Here is a 26673-nt window from a genome sequence, read left to right as displayed (position 1 = left end):
TCACATTAGGTAGTACAATTTCCAGCTGCGTCTACCTAAATACATTCTATCTGGAAAAGCATTTTCTAATAAAAGTAGTTGTAAAAAAAAAAAAGAAACAAGTAGATAGCACGCTACGTTTAATGAAAATTATTCGAACCCTTTTCCAGAAAATTTGGAAACATTCAGAAATCTAAGGTTTCCACTTTTCGATCCCATTTTTTTTTTTTTTTAATATGGAAAATTTCTTGGTTTGGAATAGACCGACAAAAACATCCTCCCAAATACTTGCATCCTATTTGTACTTTCAGGTTCATTTAGGGTTCCAACCACTTTTCAATCCAGTCCATAGATGGTAAGAGTTTCTGTGGGTAATGCCTCTACATCCTATCATAGCTCTTTCATCCTATCACAAACCAATTCTCCTATACCTATGATGATACAGCGGATCCGGTTACTCCTAGAAATGCTTTACGAGATCATCTAACTGAAGAATGATTTTAAACAGAAAATAAAACCCACTTTGATCTCTTAAATTGTAGAGGAAAATACTGTAAACCTAAAACATATTTTAAAAAACAAAAAACCGCAATTATTTGATCTGGACTTATGGAGCTTAAATGGGATTCAACTAAGTCTAAGTCAAGTCGTCTCTACTTTCCAAAATCCTCCAGCGAATCCTTTTTCTGCCTTACCCTCCATTATAACCGAATTTCTTTCGTGCCCGATTTAGTTAGCTCCCAGTATAGAAAATTTCAGTCCAGATTTTAGTGAAATATTTCCCAATTTGTTGTAGATTGTGTCTATCCTCCAGAAAGAGGCTACCTCGGAGTTTTCCTCACAGCCCTGCAAGTTGAAATGCAGATTTATGTGAATTAACTTCGTGAGAATGAGGTATAGCCTGCAGTGTCTGAGCGTTTTTGACCGTAACTTCTCAAGAGATCAGAGTGTTTTTGGGAATTCTTCCACTACATTAAGTAAAAAGTAATGGAAGAATAAATTATCAATATTAATAACTTTTAGGTAGTCTTGGAAGGAATTGTAAAATATTGAAAATAATATTGTCACTTGGACAACGAAATTATAATTTTATTTAAATTAACATAGTTTATAACCGAATACTTATTTATAAGCCATGCTAAATCAATTGTTTACTAAGATGAGCAAGTGGTTTACATAATTTTACTAACTTTGAAGCTATTGCGTACGAATTGATATTAATTTCTACCTGATAATTATCACTGACAGTAGGTTTGATAATTAATCAGAAATTAAATTAATTTCTCCGACCTTAATTATACAACTGTCCTACCAGGCAGTTTTAATATAACATTAGCATAAATGAACTCAGATTAATTAACACAAGCACCGTACTCAGCGGAGGCTGATTCAAGATTAATTTATACGTGTAACAAAATTAATTTTAATTTTTGAGAATCGTAATAAATGAGCTATTTGTCCATAGAGATTAACTAAAAATAGAATAATTAGTTTTCTTATATTATATAGCTTATAGCATCAGCGACTTAAGATGCTACTTACTCTAAAATGAATAAGATAATCATTTTGGCCGATTTCCAGTCAGATTTTCCTTTATCTTCACGCCTTTCTTGTTTCAATGTTTTGTTATTTTCACATTAGTTCACATTTATCGTCTTAGAGCTTAAACTGATCTTCATTGTTTTATAATCACCGTTGTATTCGTTCCTCAATGAGCTAGTTACTTCTAACTTAGAGAACTTCACCATCTACCCTTCCAGTGTGCTTTCTGTACTCTACTTATTATCTAAATAAGTCCATGTTTCACACTTTACTGTATATTATAATTTATTGGTACATTGTTTTGATTTGAGAGAATGAATTGTATTTTCAGTTTTTTGAAACCATCTATGTAGGTGAATGTTTGTATTCTTAATATTTATTTACTTAACTTTAAGTAAGTTACTTTGTCCAAACCTTCGCTTCAGAAGTTAGTATAAGTCAAGAAATATAAATTTAAAAAAATAGAATAAATAAATCAGAAATTGTCTTACGTGAGAAATGTATTTATTGATAAAATTATTATTGAACATGATGGTGATGTTGGCCTGATAGACGATTCTATCTAAGGAAGGAAGAAGCAGAGAGAATACTGTCCATTATTCCCTGTCTAACCCTCATCTTCAATAAAAAAGAAAGAAGCCTCCTTTGCCTGAAGACATTCAGTATAAGGATCTCCACCTCTTACAGTGATCTTTAAAACGCTTCTGCGCCATCTACGTTCTGAAAAGGCCGATAGGGTGATAATAGGTTTCAGTGTCATAGTGTAATCGATGAAGCTCCCAAACCGTACTGTCTCATCCGCATACTCGTTCTCTAGAATCCCAGAATGCCTACGGGGATCTGGAAACAAAGACTGATATGATTACCTTATGAGTTATTAGGAAACATTATACATTATCTGTGTCATCATGCTCAGGGTCAAAGGCAAATTAAAATTTGGCTGAGCAATGTACATACATTGTCTTGTAAACTTACCAGAAGGGCGTATTTGTTATGAAGTTCTTTGTTTATCTGGTTCTCAAATAAATAACTTTCTCCTTTGCCTGGAAATTCATCATCACCATCCTGAGCTCCATAACTGGATTCTCGCCACCTCCAAGAATTGCCCACCACTCATCTCCATCCGGAGCGACGACCCACCAATTCCTGATACCCAAAGATCTGACGAGGCCATTCTATACTATCTAGCCATCTCAGATTCTGTCTTCTCACTTTCCTTTTACCGGCAGGTTCTGCGCTAACATTTTTCTTTGGCGGCTAAGATCTTATCCATCCTTAGAAACATCCTCCGCCCGCCCATCTCAAGACTTACTAATCCGAATGTACGTACTTGTACCACATCTGACTCTCATACACGCTGGCCAGTTCATGGTTGTGCCTTATTCTCCATTCATTGTTCTCTTTGACCGCGCCATGTATCTTCCAGAGTACTTTTTCTCTTGAAACCTAATAGTTTTCTTTCTATGGCTTTAGTCATTGACCTTGTTTCTGAACCATATGGCAGAGAACAGGTCGTAGAGAAGCAGCTTTGTAGATTGCGGAAGCTTTTCATGTTTCAGAAGTTCATAGTAACAGTTATTGGCGGCAATAAGCCTATGCTTTATCTCCTGGTGCATTATCTGCCGTTACCACTGATTCTAAACATTTTAGCTTTTTCAAAGTTATATCTAGCGACTTGATTGGTTTGGCCAATCACACGGTTAAGTTGTCATGTACCTAAGTATTAATATGGAAATCACCAACACTAAATTTACCCCAGTTAGGTTCTTCTCAACTTTCTCTAATAGATGCTTATAGTTAACTGTGATCACTCGTAATTACTGCGAGTCCCAGAAATCTTCAGCTGCAGGAGTTAGACCCAATTGTAGGGCATGTCCAGCAGTTCCTTTTGCCCCATAAAAGAGATTATAGGAAACTCTTTTGATCATATTTTTATCTATTCTTAATTAAGCATTTTGTTTGGAGAAATATAAAATTTTATTATCAAATAGTTTACCAATTGGTGAGCACAGTATCAGCCTGATTAGGCCATCGTCACTAAGCTGATGAAAGCCTAATCAGGATGAAACGTTTATTAAAGAGAATCAAAACAAAGAGATGTTTTTTCTACTTATCTATTCGTTGCATTCCTAACTATTTATTGAAAGACTTCTGGAACAAAATCCTGCTCTCCAATAATTCCATTCCATTTTTATAACATCTTGATTCACTAAACAAATTATCAAAACAGTGGAACTAATACCAATCAGTAACCTGGGTACTACGAAATGGGAGGTTATATAAGAATTAATAAAGTCAATTAAAACAGCTGCACTCTGTTGTGAAATATTGTAATCTGCATTTTTGTATTGCATAATTGGGATTGACTTCATTATTTTATTAATTAATGATTGTTTTGTTTCCCATTAATTATTTATTTACTTTTTAAGAGATAATTCTATTTAATGATCTATTAAAGTGTACTTATCAGTTCCTTCTTTCATATCCAGACAACTTTATTAAATTTTTATTTGCTGAGAATTTTTTTTTGCAAATAATGGAGAAACTTTCTCATTTTAAATATAAAATTTGTAATAAAATTCAAAGTTTGAAAGGAATGAAAAATTAGTTAAAGTCTATAGAATTGTAGTTATGGAAAGTGGACAGAAAACCACGGTTTCTAGCCTTGTTTGTGGAGTGTTCTTTTAATAAAAATAGATCTATTGTATACCCCAATGGTGCCAGATGAGACCATGTATTACTACAGCTCCACTAGGTGATAAAACCATCAACTCTGGCTTCCCTAGAGAGGATCTAGGAAAAGTGAACAGCCGGCAGTCAGCAATAAGCTACTTCTTGTGCTAAAACACCTGTCCCCTTCAAAGCCTAGACATCCTGCAGGATGGTTCTTCCACATTTACTAAAAACTGCAAGATATTCTAGGTTCTAGAGATTCTAGGCAAGATATTCTCTCCTCCAACCTCCAATAACTTAACTGCCACTTCAAGAAAGAACCAGAAAAAAACGGGGAATCCAGTGCTAAACCATTCCCTGATGTCAACAACACTCCCTACCACTGACCCCCAAGCCTGACTGGTTATAGTATATCCTATTAAAGGGAACTAGGCTCCCATTTAAAGTTTTTTTTTTTTTTTTAAAAAAAAGGGAAGCCGGCTGTCTAGGATAATCTACCCCAGTGACAAAAAAAAGCTGTGATCCCTAGCGTCTCCAGTGAGGGTATATGCCCTCTAACTTCTAGTAACCATCCAGGTTTTCTAGGGATGCCCCAGAAAGAGCGCGACGTCGTCAGTTAGCCAAGCTCTTTCCCTCTCCCATTCAAAAATCCTTTTTTCAAAGAAGGTTTTTTTTCTCTCTATCCTGGTGGTAGACCTAGGTAGTCAGGCTGTTTGCCTACCTACAAGAAGAACACTTCGGGGAGTAGTTCATCGGTATTAAACCACCTTTTGTTTCCAATTAAATAACTTTAAACCTTAAAAATGTCCAGTTATTTTTCACTATTACAAGAAATTTTGTAAAATTACCCGTTCCTTGATTACCATTCTTTGGAGTATTTTTTAAAAAAATTATTCAGAACCGCAATAAACAATTAAAACTAACAAATTAATTCTTAATTATGTTTTATTAATTGCTTTCCAAATTACAGACCTTAAATTGAATGACAACTTCAGAGATGATCCCTGATTTATAAATAGAATCGTTAATAACATCGGATGTCATTAATCTTTGATGATGTTACAGAAAACGATGACGTCTCAACATATTTATGTTATTATTTCCGCTTCAATAATTTCCGATTGGATTTTATTCTTTAAATAGGATTTTTTTTGGGGGGGGGGGTGCAGCCTTAAATGTTATAGTGTCAATTTCTTTTCACTTTATAAGATACTGGAGTGTTACAAAAATAGGTTTCGATGCTTTTTAAATATTTTCAGAAATGGCTTCAAAGATTTGGCATGCTATTCATTTGATTACTTAATAAAACTAAGAACCTTTAATTGTAATAACTTTCCGGGACAATATATTATTTTTGTGGGTGTATTGCGGAAAGATAGAATTTAAAAACAATCTTCCGGTTTTGACGGTAGAATGATTAGGTTGGTGGGTGATAAGCAGCGTTACTTACTTACTTAATTACTTGCTCAAGGGCTATAACGGTCCATGAAGGACCTGAGCCCTTAGCCACTACAGCTCTCCACCTCTCCCTGTCTCTTGCCGACGTTCTCCATCTCTCTGCAAACCAAGGGCTTCCAAATCGTCCTGTATGTCGTTCAACCATCCTAGTCGAGGCCTACCCCTCGGCCTTTTTCCACCAGGGTGTCCATACAGTGCTTTCCTGGGACCTCTCGTCTCCTCCAAATTCGGTGCAAAAAGCCTTAGCCATCGTAGTCTACCATACTTTATAGTGGCTACATATATCAGGCTCACCAAACAGTGCAACGACTTCTAGATTCGTCCTGATTTTATAGCCATCTTGGAGGTCCGAAAATACTTCTTAATACTTTTCTTTTCCCACATCTGCACAACCTTTGTTTTATACCCATGCTTCCGAACCGTAGGTAACGATTGGACGCAGTATCACCTGGTATATTCTTAACTTTATTGCTCGGGACAAGCAAAAACAAGGCTGCAGCGCCCAGAGAGATCTATTGCCGGCAGCGATTCTCTCGTATAGATCTTCCCTAACACTGTTATTAGAAGTTAATACTGCCCCAAGCATTTAAATTCTTTCACCCCCATCAAAAGAATATTCCCCCACCCGTAGGTTCCGGAATATTCTTCTTCTCCTCGTATTGACCATATACTTGGTTTTTTCGATGTTAACCTCTAAACCAAATTCCTTAGCAACCATTTCCAGCTCCAGAAAAACTTAATTTTAAGCTCCTGCTGCGACCTTGCCCAGTATAGCCACATCATCGGCATAAACTATTCTATTATAAAGATTGCCCACTAAAATTGGTTGTATTGCGGAAAGATAGAATTTAAAAACAATCTTCCGGTTTTGACGGTAGAATAATTAGGTGGGTGGGTGGTAAGCAGCGTTAACTTTGTAATTTATGATTGGCCCAAACAATACTTAAAGGCAACTTAATCCGTCCAATAAACTACAGTATTTTTAAACAAAACAAAAATTATTAGCGCTATCTTTTTATCTATTGGATCTAGTCATTAAATTGGATATTTTTTTTAAAAAAAATCTATCTACACTTTACAACATTTTATATTCTTGATCCAATTCACTTCCGCCACTGGCACAACTTTATGGCATCTGTAGTTGATCAACCGTTTGGCTTTTGTTTTCATTGGCTACATAAATCAGTCCAAACTGAGGAAGAGAGAGAGAGAATATTAAATTGAGCTGTTACTGTGGATGCAAAGCCATTGTTTGCTTGTCAAACATTTGTTTACCTCATCTTAGCAAACTGTTTAAGAAATTATTGTTGATTATTATTTACTTTCTAGCATTTCTAATTTAGATGTAATTTATCTTTATATCCTTTACCCTCAACATCTCAACGTACGTTTAATCAGCTGTTTTTGTACTAGTTCTATTTTAAGTTCGCACCGTCTCCTTAGACATTTGTTTATCAATTCCTTTTTTTTGACTTTGATTTTCTACATTTGGTTAAGAAAAAGTAAATAAAAAGAGAATTTAAATAAATGGATTTCTTATTCCCCTTTATCAAGATTTGTTTTCTTGTTATTGAGCTCATTGAGAGAACATTATTGATCTCATAACTCTCGTCCTGGCCAGCCTCTCTTCAGTACATCCATTTAGGGCAGCCCTTTCTGTGGCCAGCCAGTATTAGGCCTTAACACCCAAGACTGTGAAACACTATTAACTAAGCGATGATAGATGTTTTAATCACAAACTTACTGAGGCTTATTATTGGATTACACCTTTCTTCACACACTTGCACCAAAAATATTTGTTTGGAATAGGCGCCACGGAAGCCGAGCGGGTTAAGAGGCGATACCTGCAAAGCTAATATGCATTGTGGTACTGGGTTCGATTCCTGGTCTTGGCCTTGGATCTTATTTAATGGTTAAATGAGAAATAGTAAACGTACGTATACTATTCGCCTCCGTCCGCGTCACCTAGTAAATGGTAGTTGGACGTTAAGCTCCGCCTGAAAAAATAGGCGATTACTTTACTTTACTTTTAGGCCCATGTGATTCTCCATACCATTTCTCCAGAAGGGGTTCTAGCTAAACTAGCTGAAAGATATTAAACGTTCCCTGTGATTAACCTAGCCTAAATTTACCCAACATTTTGTGCAGTACAGAAGAAGGACTTGCAGAATCATCATCATTAGCTAGCAGACTCTAGCTGATAGATTACTAAACCCTAATATGAACTTGGTGTGCAGTTATTCTGCAAATACGTTTGGCGCTCTATTTTGGTCAGCTAAGATCTGTTTCGCTACGTTTAACTATTTGTAATTTGTTTCTTCTTGTTTCTTTGGCTATCAGAGTTTTTTTTTTTTGGCATTGACTTCCGCCATACAGCCAGCATCGTCTAGGTGCTTATCACTAGAATATCACTCACTCTCCATTCTTACCTACAAATACATTCGCTTCACACATTCATCATTCTACTATATACTGCTATTTACATAAACTACTGCTAATGGATGGAGCAGCACTCTGTGCTCCTGCCATCCTTATAGCTTAACCAAAATTAAAATCACGTAATCCTTCTCTAAGCATTTTCTTCCCATCATTCTAATTCGGCTATAGCTTTTAAATACATTCACATTTCATTGCTAGCTCTGCTATCGACTTAAGCACATAAATGTTGGTGGAGAATATAATGTCTTCGTAGCGAAATGGTGCATCTAAATACCTGTATATATCGTCAAACATTCGTTTCCTTTCTACCACATAACGTGGACATATCATTATTACATGTTTGAAATCCTCCTCCTCATTGCAATCTACGCAAAGAGGAGAGGACCTTTTGTTGATCCTGTGTAGATACGATCCGCACACCGCGTGGTTCGCTCTCAGCCTGCTTATTGTCGTAACAACCCATCTCTCTCGTCGTAACTATCAGAGTTGTGATTGCACTAAATCTCATGCTTCAAACACTTTTAATAACTTATATTACTGCAGCCCTTAAATCAGATTGCCGCTCAGATATCTGCTGCTGTAGCCCCCCCCCCAAAATGTTGTTTATCAGGGTTTTTAAAGTAGCATTTAAGTTTCTCATTTGCTGCCAGTTCTATTAATTCCTCTTGCAATGATTTTATAGGGTTCAGTAAAGAAGCAAAACATCTTGGGATTTTTGCAATTTAAAGATAAATGCTTTTGATATTGATGACCGCTATACTGATGCTGATACTGATGAATGTCTGCTAGTTTTAGAAAATGTAAATTTGGGTTTAAAAAGCGGGGGAAATTCGGATTATGTCATAATGGGAGGTGATTGGAATGCCAGAGTGGGGAATTTAAATCAATTATCGGAAGATATATTCGAGGGCAGCTGTTTGTCAGGGCAGAGAGATTCACTGGATGAAGTCTGTAATGTTAGAGGGCGGAAACTTGTTAACTTTATGGAGGATAGTGGTTATTTTATATTAAATGGTAGATCTATTAGTGACACGCCGGCTAAGTACACAGATTTTACTCCAAGAGGTACTAGTATTGTAGATACAGTGTGGATCTCTCCTCCAGTTTTAGATTTGGTCGCTGATTTCGAAGTTGTGCCACTCCCGGAATTAACTAATCACCTTCCCGTGGCATTGTATTTGTCAAATTGCCATAGTGATACTCTTAATGTAAATAGCACTAAAACTAATCGTTTTATTGATAAAGAAATTTCTGATTTTAATTTAATCAAAGTTCAGAACTATTTATGTTCACTATTATTAACTAATAATATTTATTTTAGTTCTACTGATGTTAATTATCTTTATGAAAATTTATTGAGCTGTTTCAAAGGTTGCGCTTATGCTTCTGGTTTGATAGTAAAAAAGAGAATTCCTATAGGGAATCTAAAATTAAAAAATAAGGTTTGGTTTGATGAGAAATGCCAAAATGCAAAAAGGGAAGTTAGATTTGCATATAGAAATTTAGTAAAACAGAATTTTTCTGATGCTGAATATTCTAATTTTTTAAAGGTTAAGAAGAATTATAAATCTATAGTTAAATTCAGTAAAAAAATATATTATACAGAATGTTTGGATACTCTTAGTAATGTGCGAAATACAAAAGATTTTTGGTTGGCGATTAATAAATTTAGGCGCAAAAACCCACTGAATGATTTTATTTCTACAAATGACTTTGTGGAATATTATTCTAAATTTTATGGCACTCGAAGTAGATATAGTCTTCCATTTGATGTACGGGTCTCAGCACTGGATGGCGATATTTCTTTAGAGGAATTACAGGCAGCTCTAAATTGTTGTAAATCAGGAAAAGCTCCTGGCACTGACGGTTTAAGTTATGAATTTTTTAAAATAATGCCGGCCGATTGGGAGCATTATCTGCTTAATCTTTATAATTCTGTATTAAGTTGTGAAAAGGTCCCGGATAAATGGGCTGAAATTTTTGTCTTCCATCTTTTTAAAAAGGGTGATCCGAGGGACCCAGGTAACTACCGGAGTATTGCCCTAATTAACACCGTTTTAAAGATATTCACCTCAATATTATCTACACGTATCATGGTTTGGGCAAACAATATTAAAGTTATACCGGAAGAACAAAATGGTTTCCGTCCTGGTAGGGGCTGTACAGATAATATCTTTATTTTGTCTTCAGCTATACATATTGGGTTGCGAATGAAAAGGAGGACAGTTTATGTGGCATTTATCGATTTTCAGCGGGCTTTTGATAGTTTGGTTTATGATAAGCTATGGCCCAAATTGCATGAAATTGGTTTGAGTAGTCGGGTATTGAACATATTAATAGATTTATATAATAAGGCAACAATAGTTTTAAAAGACCACTCAGGAGAATACAGGGTAGACGTCACACAGGGTGTACTTCAGGGAGACTCCTTGTCACCCCTGCTTTTCTCTTTATATATTAGTGACCTAATTCTCTTTTTACAAAATAGCGGCTGCAAAGGCATACAAGTTAAAAATGATGAAGATATTTCGGCTTTACTATACGCTGACGATTTGGCTCTAATTGATTATAGTTGGTCTGGGATTAATAGTAAATTAAAGTTTTTATCAAAATACTGTTCTAATAATGCCCTTACGGTTAATATTTCTAAAACTAAAATTGTACCATTTAGAAGAGGCGGTAGAATTAAGGAATCACTAGCTTTTTATTATAATAATGAAAAAATTGAAATTTGCAATAGATTCAATTATCTAGGTGTTACTTTTTCATCTTCAGGGGTTTTTTCGGTGGCAGTAGAAGAGTTTATTAAAAAGTCAAAGATCGCTTCAACCAAAGCTAGAGATATATTAATTAAATCCAAATCGGACGCTTGGGAAACAAAATTTGAACTCTTTAGATCATTAATTAGCTCGACCTTACTCTATTCATCTGAGATTTGGGCACCATTATACTGCAATAGAATTGATATAATAAGTACGCAATTTTTTAAAACAGTTTTCAATTGGCCCCGTAATACTGCCAACTATTTGGTTCGTTTAGAAACAGGCGTTGATCACCTTGAAAATTTGGTTATTAAGAGAATGTGTAATTGGTTTATTAAAGTGAAAAAGATGGAAGATGATAGACTGCCTAGAATGTGTTTGCAAAAGTTGGTTGAATTGGACTCTGCGCCTACAAATAAAATACAATTTAATTGGTTTTCACAATTTAAATCAAAACTAATACCGATTGGAGCTGAAAACATTCTTCACATGACCAATGTAAATTTAATTGAAAAAGAAATTTCTAACATCTCAGAGAAAGTTAAAAATAATAATATTTCAATAGATATCAACTCTGTATTCAATTCAAACAGTAATCCGTTATATAAACATATAAGCAATCTAGGTTTTAGAGAATATTACTTAGAAATCAGATCTCCAATAATAAAACATAGAGTGATAAGCCAGTTAAGGCTTGCTAACCCTTTAAATGCAAAATTATATTATAGAAATCACAGTTACAGTTTTAATGATGAGATTATATGTGATCTATGTAATTTAAAGGAACCTTGTAATGTTTTTCATTTTCTATTAGTCTGCCCTACATTTAAAAACATAAGAAAAAAGTATTTAGACACATATTTGAAATCTAATTTGGAAAAAGAAGAAAATTTACAAAATTTACTTGTTATAAATGATTTAAAACAAATGGATAATTTATTTTATTTTGTGACTTCAGCTTTGAAGTTCAAAGATTTTTCTGATAATTTGTGAGCTGTTTTTTATTATTATTACTGTTATTATTAGTTATAAGTAATTATTTACAAAAGTTTAAACAAGGGTAATTTTTTATTTATTATTGGTTTATATAAACTGTTTGTTTCATATTATTTTAGTTAATGTTGTCTTGTTGGAAGATTTATATTTCTTTTATTTTCCTTTTTGATGTTTTTTATCTTTTACTTTTTGTATTATTATTGTATTATTATTTTTTGTGTTTTGTTTGTTTTTTCTTCTTTTTCTCTATCTCTCTCTCTCTGTCAGATTATACACTCTAATTGTATTGTTTTATTGAGGAGAACCAAACTCCATTTTGTATGGGTCTTCCCAAATACAAATAAAATTATTATTATTATTATTATTTAATAGAAAGAAAGAAGTTGGTATAATCTAACCCAGGAGGGGTCGCCAAACGTTTATGATCATGGACCCTCCCCTATATAATTTTTCGAAATCTCCAACAGACCCCCATAAAAATAATTTTCAGTTAATTAAAATAAAAATATATCGGATAAAAAATTAAAAATTAATGCCAGTTTCAGTCAGTATAAACTTTATTATGCCGAGCTTCTGTCACATTCAGTCCATGAACAGACAAGACAGAAGACACACCAACCCTCTAATGATGTAAAATATTACATTGTAAATTAGCTCTGAAGATCACCTAGTCGCTAGGTCGGAAAGCTCGCGGCTTAATAAAGTTTATAATGACTGAAAGTGGCAGTTATTTGTTTCATCCTATTGATACTATGATTCAGTCACCAAAAATAATGAACAGTAAAACTATATCAATTAGGGTACTGAGTTTTGTACATTTATTTTATGATTTTTAAACATTTATTAAAGTAATTTTACATTTTGTAACAATAGTTTTATAAAAAATATCTTAATGTTGAAATTTAAATACCTTAATATTTATTAAATAATAAGTAATTATAAATAAGACCTCCAATCGACCTCCTGCCACAGATCGACTCCTACTTTTGTTAAATAGACCCCTGGTGGAGTCTATATAGACCACTTTGGCGACCTCTGGTCTAATCCAATAAATTGACATTACATTAAGCTTGGTTTAAAAATCTAATTTTTTTAATAAATAATAATAATTTAGTTAAAACATTTCAGACCAATTCGCCATTTATATCTTTCTCAAGTAAAGAAAATAGGTTCACCTTGTCTTTTCAAAGCTTTTCATTGCATTTTTCTCTGGACGGGAAAAAAACCGACAAAAGGAAAAGTTTTCTATGAACTTCCTGTACAGGAAGATGGTCGGCTACAAAAAAGAGTGTACAGACACTCCTTCCTAATTAATTAACTGGAAAAAGCCTAATGATATAGAGAAGAGGGTTCGCCTGCGTTTCTATTTTTTACCGACTAATGACCTTGATGGTGGTTTTCTTTGCTCGCCATCTCCTCGCAGACCCCTTTGTACTGGTAGTAATAATGGTCAAATCACTTTGAACGGTGTTAAAATATTGATGAGTATTTTATTAGGGTAGTTTTTTCGTCACTAACTTCGGTTAAGTAGCGGAAGTGTTGCGATAATCTTCTCTATATCCAGTTTTTTTTTTTTATCGGAAATATCAAATTTTGCAAAATTGAAAAATTGCAGTAACTTCAAATTTGATACTAAATCGATATATCGGCTTTTAGATAAAAAAAAACAGCTGTAATTAAAAAGGATGGTGAAGTTAAAATTAGTTATAAAATCCAAGACCTAGACCAGGAATCGAATCCACTAACCAACAATACATCTTAGCTTTGCGGGTCTAGCCTATAACCGCCTAACATACTTTACTATAAACTCATATTAACCATTAAATAAAATCCAAGACCTAGACCAGGAATCGAATCCACTAACCAACAATACATCTTAGCTTTGCGGGTCTAGCCTATAACCGCCTAACATACTTTACTATAAACTCATATTAACCATTAAATAAAATCCAAGACCTAGACCAGGAATCGAATCCACTAACCAACAATACATCTTAGCTTTGCGGTGCTACGCAAAAGAAAAATTATGAGCCCCTCCCTTTGGTCACTCCATTTACCGCCAAGCCAGGTTAGTTTTAAGTTAGGTTTAGGTTTAAGTTATGTTAGGTTTAAGTAGAATTAAAGGTTAAGTTTAGGGTTTAGGTAGGTTTAAGCGGCTGTAGAAAATAATTAGATTTAGATTAGTTAGGTAGAATAGGTACTTAGGGTTAGGATATTAGGATAAAATGGATTGCGCGGAGAAATAGAGAGGACTATGGCTGGAGAAGAAGAGGCGGTGTGGAGGAGAAGAAGAGGCGGTGTGGAGGAGAATGAAGAGGAGGAGTGAAGAGGAATGGAGAGGAGTAGATGGTGGAAGGGAGAGCGATCACGCGCAGTAGTGCGAGGAGTCAGTGTGGGTTGGCCAACCGCAGCGACTGATTGGTATCACAGTGGCGATACGATATTTAACCTTCTGCTTCCCGTACGGAAATCCGTAAAACGGCCGAGCCGGACTGAGGGAACAGAAGAGACGGAAATTCTGTTAGGAGAGGAGACTACGACCAACACAGGTGCTCAAAACGGGAAGCTACCCGGTATCCATCTTGGTTTCGTCGGTGTGGGGTTTTTTTTTTAGACACTATTAATTAAGAGGATTATTAGTATTATTATTATGATTTCTATCTTTATTGTGAGTATTATTATTATTAGTTTAAAGTACTAACTGGGCCCTTAATTTATATTTTGGTTAATTAACATATTTTTTTTTTTATCAAGGTGATGTATTTTTAAGTTACATAATTTATTTTTATTTGTGTTTTTTTTATACCTGGTTTAGGGCAAATTAGATTTTGTTGTAAAGAGTATTTCCTTTTTTTTTGTTATATTTTATGTAAATACATGTTTATATATATAGGCTGGAAGTATAGTTTTATTATATAATATTGCCCAATTACTTTGTGAGGAGGTAACTGGAGTGGCCGCAGAAGGTAGGTTTGCAGCAGAGAGCGGTGTGGTCTAGTGGGCTGGATAACTAGCTCACGTCACCAGTATTGCAGGATCGCTGCTCGCTGAGCGTGGAACTCTACCTTTTCTTTTTACCCAGTTAGTTCTTTTATTTATTTATTTCTTTTCTTTTCCCCCTTTCTGCTTTCTTTCTTTTCGGTCGTTTTTTTTTTTATTTGATTTATTTCTAACCCGGTTCCCTGTCCCAGCCTCTTTATTATCGTCTCCTTCCCGAACCTCCCCACCTCCACTAAGCTGGCAGGCACTTAGTTGCCTCTAAACAAGGTTTTCCCGGAGGAAGGAAAATCTCTATTTTAGGTAGGTAACAAATGGCGCCCAACGTGGGGCTCGATAAGATGAAACTTTATAAATAAAATAAAAATTAATAATTTCGAAGTGGACCGGAAGTTGACACTTATTGTGGCGTAATTGGGAAAAATTTAATTTCTTCATAGGTTTGACCTTTTAGGATTTTTTTGATCCATTTAGTGAAATAAAAATAGGATCCGAGAATATTCTCGTAATAAGATAATTTTGATACTTCCTGGAGTGAGGTTCCTGAAAATAGTACTTCGCAATTTTTTTTTTATTCTTTTTTCTTCAATAGTAACAAATTTCAACAAGAACAATTCAAGAACATAACTACAATAAATAGAATATTATAACATACAGATAAAATAGTAAAAGCAATAGATCAACAAATAAATAAATCAGTACTTAATAAATTAATAACAATCTTATTCTATATACACAAACTAAGGTTTAACTCAAACAATTGCTTCCTTGCACGCATGAACAGAAGGTCTCCCCATCCTATAGCATATAATATTGTGTTGTGGCTGAAAATGGATATTTACAGACTCCTGAAAGAGGAAGTACAGTATGAGCTTCGCATTAGAGGACTAGATTTCGAAGGCAATTGCGTTGATCTTCGGAGAAGGCTAAAGTCTGCACTAACTAGAAACATCCCCATTGTTCCGGATATTGTTAGTTCTCTAGACGTCAAAAGTGAGCTCGAAGTAGCTCGCCAAAAATTTGAATTTCTAAGGCAAGCTGTATCAGACCTGGATGAAGATATTGAGGTGTCTTATCTCAAAAGGTTGGACGCACGGTTGTGGCACTTATATGGTAGGCTTAATCGGCTCTCAGGGAATGAAGTCGAGGAAAGGCAGTTGAGTCACTTGATTACTGACGTGAAAGACCTGTGGGACGAAGTACAGGAAATTACTCCCGGGACATCCTCTGGTAGGGAACACCATGTGGCCGGGGACCAAGCGGCTAATATAGAGTCCGCAGAACCGGAAGGTAGAAACACGGCTCGCCCACGCGGTGCAGTACTGGTAGCGGAGCCAACATTGCTTGCGGAGATGGCGGACATGTCCTTAAAATGGCCACCCTTGCAGGAAAGTAATCCTCAGGTAAGACCATCCCCGTATCAGCAGTTAAGGGATCCAAAACTTTATAAATGGGGGATCACGTTTTCGGGGGACGGTGCTGAACATTCCTTAGGCAACTTTCTCGAGGATATCGAGGAAAAAAGGCGCAACCGAGGGGTTACCGAAGAGGAACTGTTTAGGGGAATCTCTGATTTGCTTTCCGGCTCAGCGAAGATCTGGTATAGGGCAAACCGGGATCATTTTCGTTCGTGGGATGACCTGGTAAAACAATTTAAAAGGGCTTTCCAAGACCCAGACTATGATGACCGCCTACTACAGGAAATCAGGCGCAGAACCCAGGGGTCGGATGAGCCTCCCCATATTTACATAGCAAAGATGAACAGCCTTTTCGGTCGGTTAAGCGAACCCCTTCCAGAAACCCAAAAGCTCCGAATGGTAGAGAGAAACGTAAAAAGGGAACATTTGCCATTCCTGGCCCAAGCAAACTACTCTACCGTAAGGGAACTTGAGGAATTTCTCAGTCGCCTCGAGTCATGGACCCAGCTGGCCGAACGATACAGGGAGCCACCAGTTAAAGGACTGTTAGAGCCTGCTTTGAGCCATCGGAGGGGGAAGGGAAACATTTCACTGTCCACTGCCGAGGAGAAACCTGGTATATACCAGAAGAAGGAGGTCTCTAAGCCGGTAACGAGAAGCGGTATGGTATGTTGGAATTGTGATCAAAGAGGTCATGGATTCCGATCATGCCAAGCGCCAAAAACAGTCTTCTGTGAGGGATGTGGGAAGAAAAAGATCCGAAAGAAGGATTGTACCCGTTGCACCCCACCCTCACAGGGAAATGGAGAAGGGGGTCGGGCCTAGGTAAAGAACGGAGGACCCGAACTTCCCCAAAGTTCTTAATGCCAAACGAATGGAAAGAGTGGCTACGATTCGTGGGCAACTTTATGAGAGGGGAAGTTAAAAGCCGAGAGAAGTCACCGGCTCAGGTGGTGGACCAACGGCCCCATATAACGGTAAAGATATTCGGAAAACCCGTAACAGGGCTTTTAGATTCGGGAGCTTCCAGATCGTTCCTTAGCCAGGAGGGCTTGGAAAAAATGTCCCTGTCCAAAGGAGAGGCCATGCGCCCGAGCAGTACAACGGTGGCCACAGCTAGTGGATCACGGATGCCTGTTGAGGGGATAATGGTGCTACCGGTGGAGCTTGAGGGTAGGATGAAGCTCATAGAATTTTTGATTGTTAAGAAGTTAAGTAGCCCTCTCATTTTGGGAGTCGATTTCTGGAAAAAGATGTCCTTACTGCCGGATATTTCCCAGGGCATGTGGAAGTTCTCGCAAGAGGAAGACACCACCTTCCACTCTCTAGCTGCGTTGCGCTGTGGGGAAAGCCTTACTCCTGAAGAGCAAGTCCAGCTTGAACAGTTGATAGAACGGTGGAGAGCGAAACAACCTGCACAATTGGGAGCGACAAGCAAAGTCCAGCATATTATTGACACCGGGGACAGTCGCCCCATTAAGCAGCGTTACTATCCCATCTCTCCCCATAACCAAAAAATCATGGACCGGGAGCTGGAGGATATGCTAGCACAGGGGATTGTGGAACGCTCTAATAGTGCCTGGTCCTCACCGGTGGTGCTGGTTAAGAAACCGGATGGGTCAGTACGCTTCTGCGTGGACTATAGGAAGCTTAACCAGGTAACCAAGAGGGACGCGTATCCACTTCCCTATGTAACAAATATTCTAGATAGGCTGCGCGATGCCCGAGTCCTGTCCACGATTGACATAAAAAGCGCTTATTGGCAGGTAGCGGTAGCGGCAGAATCCAGGGAAAAGACTGCATTCACGGTGCCAAATCGGGGACTATTCCAATTTAAGCGAATGCCATTTGGACTTCACAATGCGCCGGCTACTTGGCAGCGCCTGATCGATGAGGTTCTGGGAGCTGACCTTGAGCCATATGTATTTGTCTATTTAGATGACATAATAGTGGTCTCGTCAGACTTCCGGACCCACATCCAGACGCTGAACTCGGTGTTGGAGCGCTTGTCGAAAGCTAATTTAACGCTGAATTGGGAGAAGTCTCAGTTTTGTCGCCCTGAGTTGCGCTACCTGGGTTATGTGGTGAATCAAAAGGGTCTCTTAGTTGACCCACAGAAAATCGAGGCAATCATGAAATTCCCTACCCCCAAAACAGTGAAGCAGGTTAGGCAGTTCATAGGTTTGGCCTCCTGGTACAGGCGATTTGTACCCCACTTCTCGACTCTGATAGCGCCACTCTCTGCCCTAACGAAGAAAAAACAACGATGGGTTTGGGGAAAAGAACAGGATGAGGCGGTGACCAGCGTCAAGGAGAAGCTTATTGCTGCTCCCGTCTTAAGTTGTCCCGACTTTACCAAACCGTTTTTCCTCCAGACCGACGCGTCTAAAACCGGGTTAGGGGCTATTTTATATCAAGCGTTTGAGGAAGGGGAAAAGCCTGTGGCCTATGCCAGCAGATCTCTGAACTCAGCGGAACGGAAGTATTCCGTCACTGAGCAAGAGTGTCTCGCTGTGCTTTGGGCGGTGCAGAAATTTAGACCTTACCTGGAGGGAACCCGTTTTACGGTAGTGACTGACCATCAAGCACTAAAATGGCTCCATAATTTAAGGGATCCGCAGGGCCGTTTAGCGAGATGGGCTCTCCAATTGCAGGAGTATGACTTCGAAATATTACATAGACCAGGTCGTCAAAACGCGGCAGCTGACGCTCTTTCCCGGGCCCACGAGGAAGAATTGGCCGCGATAGAACTCTCATATGATCAACTGGATCCGTGGTATGAGAAAATGCTGGGTAATGTAGAGAGGGATCCTGGGAATTATCCTAGCTGGAGAAGGGAAGGAAGGAAACTGTGGAAAGAAGTAAGAGCCTTCCGCGGTATGGAAAATCCCGAGGGGCAGTGGAAAATGGTAGTACCAAAGAGCCAGAGGGTGCCCTTGCTAAAAGAGCTGCATGATAGCCCGCTATCTGGTCACTTCGGTACCTACAAAACACTACGCCGAATTCGTGAGCGGTATTATTGGCCCGGAATGGCTTCGGAGGTGGCCAAGTACGTGCGACGCTGTGCGGTATGCTTAGCGGTAAAACCATCCCAGCTGCAACCAGCAGGATTGATGGGCGGGCACCGCGAAGTGTCGAAGCCGTGGCAGTTGGTGGCGTCTGACATAATGGGACCGTTACCTATGTCCAAAGCAAGAAATCGGTTCATCATCACCTTCACGGACTGTTTTACGAAATATGTGGTGATGAAGCCCGTACGCACCGCGACCGCTGGAGCTGTTACGCGAGTATTAGAGGAGGACGTAATTTTGATGTTTGGAGCCCCAAAAGTCATCTTGTGTGATAATGGCCCTCAGTACAAAAGCAAGGAGTTTCGGAAGAAAGCTGAGGAGTACCAGGTCAAAATATGGTATACCCCCTATTACCACCCGCAAGCTAACCCCGCGGAGCGTCCAAATCGGGTGATAAAGACGATGTTGGCCGCGTATGTTAAAGATAATCAAAGGGATTGGGATAAGCAGCTGCCTAAAGTTGCCTTCGCGATGAAGACCGCGGTTCACGAGGTAACCGGATATACCCCCGCGTTTCTAAATTTCGGCCGGGAGCTAGCGAGATCAGGAAGTCAGCACCCTGACGTGGAAGAAACTGAAGGAGTTCCTGAGATGGCCGATAGGAACGAATATGCAGGCTTAATGAGAGATAGAGACGAGCTACATAGGGATGTAGCCAGCCGATTAGCGCAAGCCTATGAGAAATCTAAAAATACGTACAACCTTAGGAGGCGACCTCAAATATTTTCTCCAGGAGATACTGTTTGGAAGCGGAACTTCCAGCAGTCGGACGCAGCAAGCTATTTTGCGCAAAAACTTGCACCAAAATTTATCAAGTGTAGAGTAAAGGAAAAAATAGGAAGGGATACGTACCTGTTAGAGGATTTCAACGGAAGTTCGTTAGGCACTTGGCATACCAAGGACCTGAAACCCAATCCCACCTAACATGTCCCAAGTACAGATCCTCACGTCTCTGTCCTTCTTCCGAGGGAAAGGGGGAGTTGCTACGCAAAAGAAAAATTATGAGCCCCTCCCTTTGGTCACTCCATTTACCGCCAAGCCAGGTTAGTTTTAAGTTAGGTTTAGGTTTAAGTTATGTTAGGTTTAAGTAGAATTAAAGGTTAAGTTTAGGGTTTAGGTAGGTTTAAGCGGCTGTAGAAAATAATTAGATTTAGATTAGTTAGGTAGAATAGGTACTTAGGGTTAGGATATTAGGATAAAATGGATTGCGCGGAGAAATAGAGAGGACTATGGCTGGAGAAGAAGAGGCGGTGTGGAGGAGAAGAAGAGGCGGTGTGGAGGAGAATGAAGAGGAGGAGTGAAGAGGAATGGAGAGGAGTAGATGGTGGAAGGGAGAGCGATCACGCGCAGTAGTGCGAGGAGTCAGTGTGGGTTGGCCAACCGCAGCGACTGATTGGTATCACAGTGGCGATACGATATTTAACCTTCTGCTTCCCGTACGGAAATCCGTAAAACGGCCGAGCCGGACTGAGGGAACAGAAGAGACGGAAATTCTGTTAGGAGAGGAGACTACGACCAACACAGGTGCTCAAAACGGGAAGCTACCCGGTATCCATCTTGGTTTCGTCGGTGTGGGGTTTTTTTTTTAGACACTATTAATTAAGAGGATTATTAGTATTATTATTATGATTTCTATCTTTATTGTGAGTATTATTATTATTAGTTTAAAGTACTAACTGGGCCCTTAATTTATATTTTGGTTAATTAACATATTTTTTTTTTTATCAAGGTGATGTATTTTTAAGTTACATAATTTATTTTTATTTGTGTTTTTTTTATACCTGGTTTAGGGCAAATTAGATTTTGTTGTAAAGAGTATTTCCTTTTTTTTTGTTATATTTTATGTAAATACATGTTTATATATATAGGCTGGAAGTATAGTTTTATTATATAATATTGCCCAATTACTTTGTGAGGAGGTAACTGGAGTGGCCGCAGAAGGTAGGTTTGCGGCAGAGAGCGGTGTGGTCTAGTGGGCTGGATAACTAGCTCACGTCACCAGTATTGCAGGATCGCTGCTCGCTGAGCGTGGAACTCTACCTTTTCTTTTTACCCAGTTAGTTCTTTTATTTATTTATTTCTTTTCTTTTCCCCCTTTCTGCTTTCTTTCTTTTCGGTCGTTTTTTTTTTTATTTGATTTATTTCTAACCCGGTTCCCTGTCCCAGCCTCTTTATTATCGTCTCCTTCCCGAACCTCCCCACCTCCACTAAGCTGGCAGGCACTTAGTTGCCTCTAAACAAGGTTTTCCCGGAGGAAGGAAAATCTCTATTTTAGGTAGGTAACAGCGGGTCTAGCCTATAACCGCCTAACATACTTTACTATAAACTCATATTAACCATTAAATAAAATACAAGACCTAGACCAGGGGAATCAAACCCACTAACCAACAATACATCTTAGCTTTGCGGGTCTAGCCTATAACCGCCTAACATACTTTACTATAAACTCATATTAACCATTAAATAAAATACAAGACCTAGACCAGGAATCGAATCCACTAACCAACAATACATCTTAGCTTTGCGGGTTTAGCCTATAACCGCCTAACATACTTTACTATAAACTCATATTAACCATTAAATAAAATACAAGACCTAGACCAGGGGAATCAAACCCACTAACCAACAATACATCTTAGCTTTGCGGGTCTAGCCTATAACCGCCTAACATTAAAACTGTCCGGTAGGACAGTTGTATAAGGGTTGATCGTCAAAAACTGCACGAAAAATCGTAACGTTGAAAAACACCCAACTTTGACAATTTTTTTCTCTTTTTCTATAAAAGATAAAATTCCCAAATTTTCTTTAAAATATAGGGCAAACCCTCCTTTATAGCTGTAATTTTTTTTCAACAACCCAGATCTAATAGATTTCGAGAAAAAAGTTGCCGAAAATGAGCAAAAACTGCAATTTCAGAAATTGTTGTTGTTCTTCTTCTTCTTGTTGTTGTTGTTGTTGTTTTTACCTTTTTTGTAAACTGCGTAGCGCCTAAACGCGTGAACCGATTTTCATGAATGAGGTGTCATTCGATTCAGAATTTTATGTAGATGTGCCTTTTGGGGGTCTCGACGCTGTACATCGAATAGGAGAGGAGTTAGCCCCCTTTATGTAAGGCCCCCTCCAAAATTATTATTACTAATTACTCTGTAAATCTTAGCCCGATTTTGATATAATTTGGTAGGATGATAGAGTTAAGGCTCCTCTACGTAACATTAAAGCGGCGATCAGCTCTTACACTTGTTAAGGGAAAGTATAGCAATCGTTTCAAATTATCGACACGTGAACCGATTGTCATGAATGAAGTGTCATTCGAATCGAAATTTTGTACAGATTTGCACTTTAAAAGTCTGAACGCTGTGCCTCATAAGGAGGGGAGTTTGCCCCACCCAAGTAAGGCCCTTTCTAAAACTATTATTACCAATATTTCTATAACGCTTAGTCCGATTTTGATAAAATTCAGCTCGAATAAGTTGTTAAAGCTCCTCTACTTGGCTGTGAAGGGCCATCAAGCTCTTGCAAGAGGAAGTACTGCAATCGTTAAAATTATCAATGGGTGAACCTATTTACATTAATGAATTGTAAATCTTTGCCTTTTAGGGAGAAGTACTGTAATCGCAGTTTATTTTTCTTACACCTCTTAAGAGGAAGTACTGAAATCGCAGTTTAATTTTGCTTTTTACGTACAAATACCTTCCTATTTTATTCAAAACGCTTTCTCAAAAAAATTGTTATTGAGGATGGCAACTATAATCATTCTTTAAAAAGATCTCTCCAATGGTAGTTACAGTTCCGACTTAACACCTTATCAGGTTATAATGATAGAATTGCTTATTCTAAATTTTAAAAAAAATCTGTGAAACAGATAAGTAACTTTGTAAAATAGACAAAAATGAAAATCTATCCAAAAGGTACAAAAATCTCTTTAACAAAAACTTACAGTTTAAAATGTTAAGTATAAGGGTTGATTAAACGCCAAAAGGTACACAAATCAGCTAGTACCCAACATTTCATTCATGCTTAGCTGATATAATTTAAGTAATTTTGCTGCATTAACTTTTTCTTCACATTTTTTTAGAAATTATTAGATGTCACAGACCCTTATGCTGGCTAGATCATTCATAATATTATTTTGTTATAATTATGAAAAAATGTATATTATATCTTCGTTTTTAAATAGGTACTTTATTTTAACTCCATTTCAAATTATTCTTTGGATTTTTCTTTAATATGCCCTTTATTTTTAGTAGTCACATATACATTCATGTTAAAGTAGAGAAAAACAAAGTTAGAGTCGGCTACTGTTTAAATTTGAATCACGGATTTAACAGAATATTTCAGTCTTGAATTCGTCTTACCGAAATATTCGTGAGCACAAATAACTCACGGTTAATAACAAGTAGATTATTCAACAATTATTCATTTCTCAATAAATTGTAATTTAATTTAGTCTCCCTAATTTTACTTATAGTAAAATACTGGAATAATTAGCTGTCCTAAAAATATGCATATCTTATTTACTTTATATTACATATATTCAACATTGTGAGAAGAACAGCTACATTGAGAGTGTAATTGAAGAAAACTATATTATTTGCGATAAAGCCAGATAATTATTACCTATTATTACAAACGTTTGACTACTACATAAAATAACAATTACTTTAATCGAAGAATGAACTTAAACCGACGATTTAAAAAAATAAATAAAATAAAATAAACAAAATCATTGATGTATGTTGATATAAGCATTTTTTAAAAAAAGGTTTTGAATTTTTTAGCCTCATAATTTTTTTTTATTTTTTATAACGTTTTTCTTTTTCACCTGTAATTAATAGTTTGATTATTATAAATAACTAGATATTACAGTCAATCTACAGTGCTACTTGAACAAATATTTTGTAGATGAAAATGGCCAGCATAAGGGTCTGTGACATCTAATAATTTCTAAAAAAATGTGAAGAAAAAGTTAATGCAGCAAAATTACTTAAATTATATCAGCTAAGCATGAATGAAATGTTGGGTACTAGCTGATTTGTGTACCTTTTGGCGTTTAATCAACCCTTATACTTAACATTTTAAACTGTAAGTTTTTGTTAAATACTTTACTATAAACTCATATTAACCATTAAATAAAATACAAGGCCTAGACCAGGAATCGAATCCACTAACCAACAATACATCTTAGCTTTGCGGGTCTAGCCTATAACCGCCTAACATACTTTACTATAAACTCATATTAACCATTAAATAAAATACAAGACCTAGACCAGGAATCGAATCCACTAACCAACAATACATCTTAGCTTTGCGGGTCTAGCCTATAACCGCCTAACATACTTTACTATAAACTCATATTAACCATTAAATAAAATACAAGACCTAGACCAGGAATCGAATCCACTAACCAACAATACATCTTAGCTTTGCGGGTCTAGCCTATAACCGCCTAACATACTTTACTATAAACTCATATTAACCATTAAATAAAATACAAGACCTAGACCAGGAATCGAATCCACTAAACAACAATACATCTTAGCTTTGCGGGTCTAGCCTCTAACATAAAATAAAATTTATCAATCTGAAGTAACTAAGTTAATGAATAGTACTCTTGAAAAAATGTGGTTAGGTCCACGAAGTACTGAATGATATCTGTATCTTGTAATTCTGATCGGCTTCTTCGAGCTTTCATTCATCGTCAGTAGCTAGAATAATCAGTTTAGTGTAGAGACATATAATTTTCTAAATTTCAATTTGAACATTTTTTTTTTTTTTCATTTTGTGGTAGTTCTAGCCAATGTTCGTGTAAAAATTACATTTCAGAGTACGGTAAAGTTTTTAAAAAATTGTATTATAACCCAAAAATTTAGAATTTCAAAGGAAAATTTGCAATTTAGAAACTTGGGAATAACCTGAAGAGAAAAATCGTTTGACTGTTCGTTCCAGATTTTTCCTGAAAAGTGAAAACTGGAAACAAGTTCAGGAAAGACGTAATCCAAATGAAAAAGAATTGTAGCATCATTAATTTCCGTGTTATCTAGAAAGCAGAGAGAGAGAGAGAATGGGTTCCTTGTTCCTTGTTCCGAGTTTAACTAGTTGCTAGACATCATTTCTGCTACAGCCTCTACTACCACTGGACCTATAAAACATACGATTCTTTTGCATGTCTGGAGTCAACTTTATTCCTTGTACTGAAGGAGAATTAAGTTTTGTGGAAATTGTGGATAGAATTTTAAATAAGATGGTTGGGAGATAAAGGAAGATTGACTGCAGCAGCAGCATCAGTGGTGGGTTTGACGTTGTGGTCCAGTATTGTTAAGTTCTTTTGAAAGTTTAATCTTGTAATTAGAAATTTCTTTTTTTCATTTTCACTTACTTTAGTGATATTGTGATTGTAATATATATTTTTATTTATTACAAGTGTAATTTCATTTGAATAGCTTTATATAATCTTCCATAACTTGCACCATTATTGATTTTTATGAATTTGTATTAGCTTTTGAATAACGTAAAAATTATATATTAAGGATTCAATTTGGCGAGGAATCGGTCCAGATCAAAAAACAACTCCTTCTTTTTGCCAACGTTTTTCTACAATTCCAATTCCTCGCTAATTGAATCCTTAATATATAATTATTGGTTTTAACCAGTTAAGCGTGGAATTTAATTTTTTTAAAAAAAACCCACAGTGTACGGAATTAAAATCAGACAATGACGTGTATATGACGTCGAACTCAGGGCAAAACAACCATCAGTTTTGCTACGTCATAATAGCCACTGCAAGCGACTTTTTCTGCAATCTCTTTGGGGCTTGAGATTACCAGAGCCCCTCTGTGCTCATTCAAAATCTTGTACCGCTTCACGTATGCATTGCTTTAGTTAACTAGGGACGCAAGAGCTTTTTTACAAAGAAGAAAAGAGCTTTGAATTCTGTGTAAAATGGAAATCAAGCTCGTACTGAGGTCTGAACCTCCTATCTAAGGTAAAAACGGGCATTGCACAAGGTTTGAGAGCTTCTATTTGTGTGCGTAATTCCCCAATCTCTAATGCGGAGACCAAACATGTACCAACCACTTATCATTTGGCTGACTCCCACCAACCCCCTCCGTATAAAATACTTGGCAGTTCTATTGGTAAGATAAAGGAAACATCCCACCAAATAATATTCTTATTGTATTTTATTAAAATTTCTAGAGTTTTTGTAGTTAATGGCAATTTTATATTTTTCACGAGTATACACGTCGAACGCACCGTAATAGAGATTTGGTTTGACCGTGTATATACTGGTTAATCGACCCCTAATGGTTCCATCCCTACCCAATCATGTTGTGTCTTTAT

The 26673-nt window shown here is 37.0% G+C and overlaps 1 protein-coding gene across 2 annotated transcripts in view; it reads left to right on the top strand.

Moving 5' to 3' along the window:
• Nucleotides 1–26673, top strand: part of LOC141461337 (uncharacterized) — a 219519-nt gene that overhangs the window by 119015 nt on the left and 73831 nt on the right. The window lies entirely within an intron of this gene.

The sequence above is a fragment of the Rhodnius prolixus genome, unplaced genomic scaffold, assembly GCF_049639745.1.
Source record: "Rhodnius prolixus isolate KJV_2025 unplaced genomic scaffold, Rpr scaffold_6, whole genome shotgun sequence".
Lineage (NCBI taxonomy): Eukaryota > Metazoa > Arthropoda > Insecta > Hemiptera > Reduviidae > Rhodnius > Rhodnius prolixus.
The sequence above is the reverse complement of the archived record's forward strand: the minus strand, read 5'-3'. Positions and strand labels throughout refer to the sequence as shown.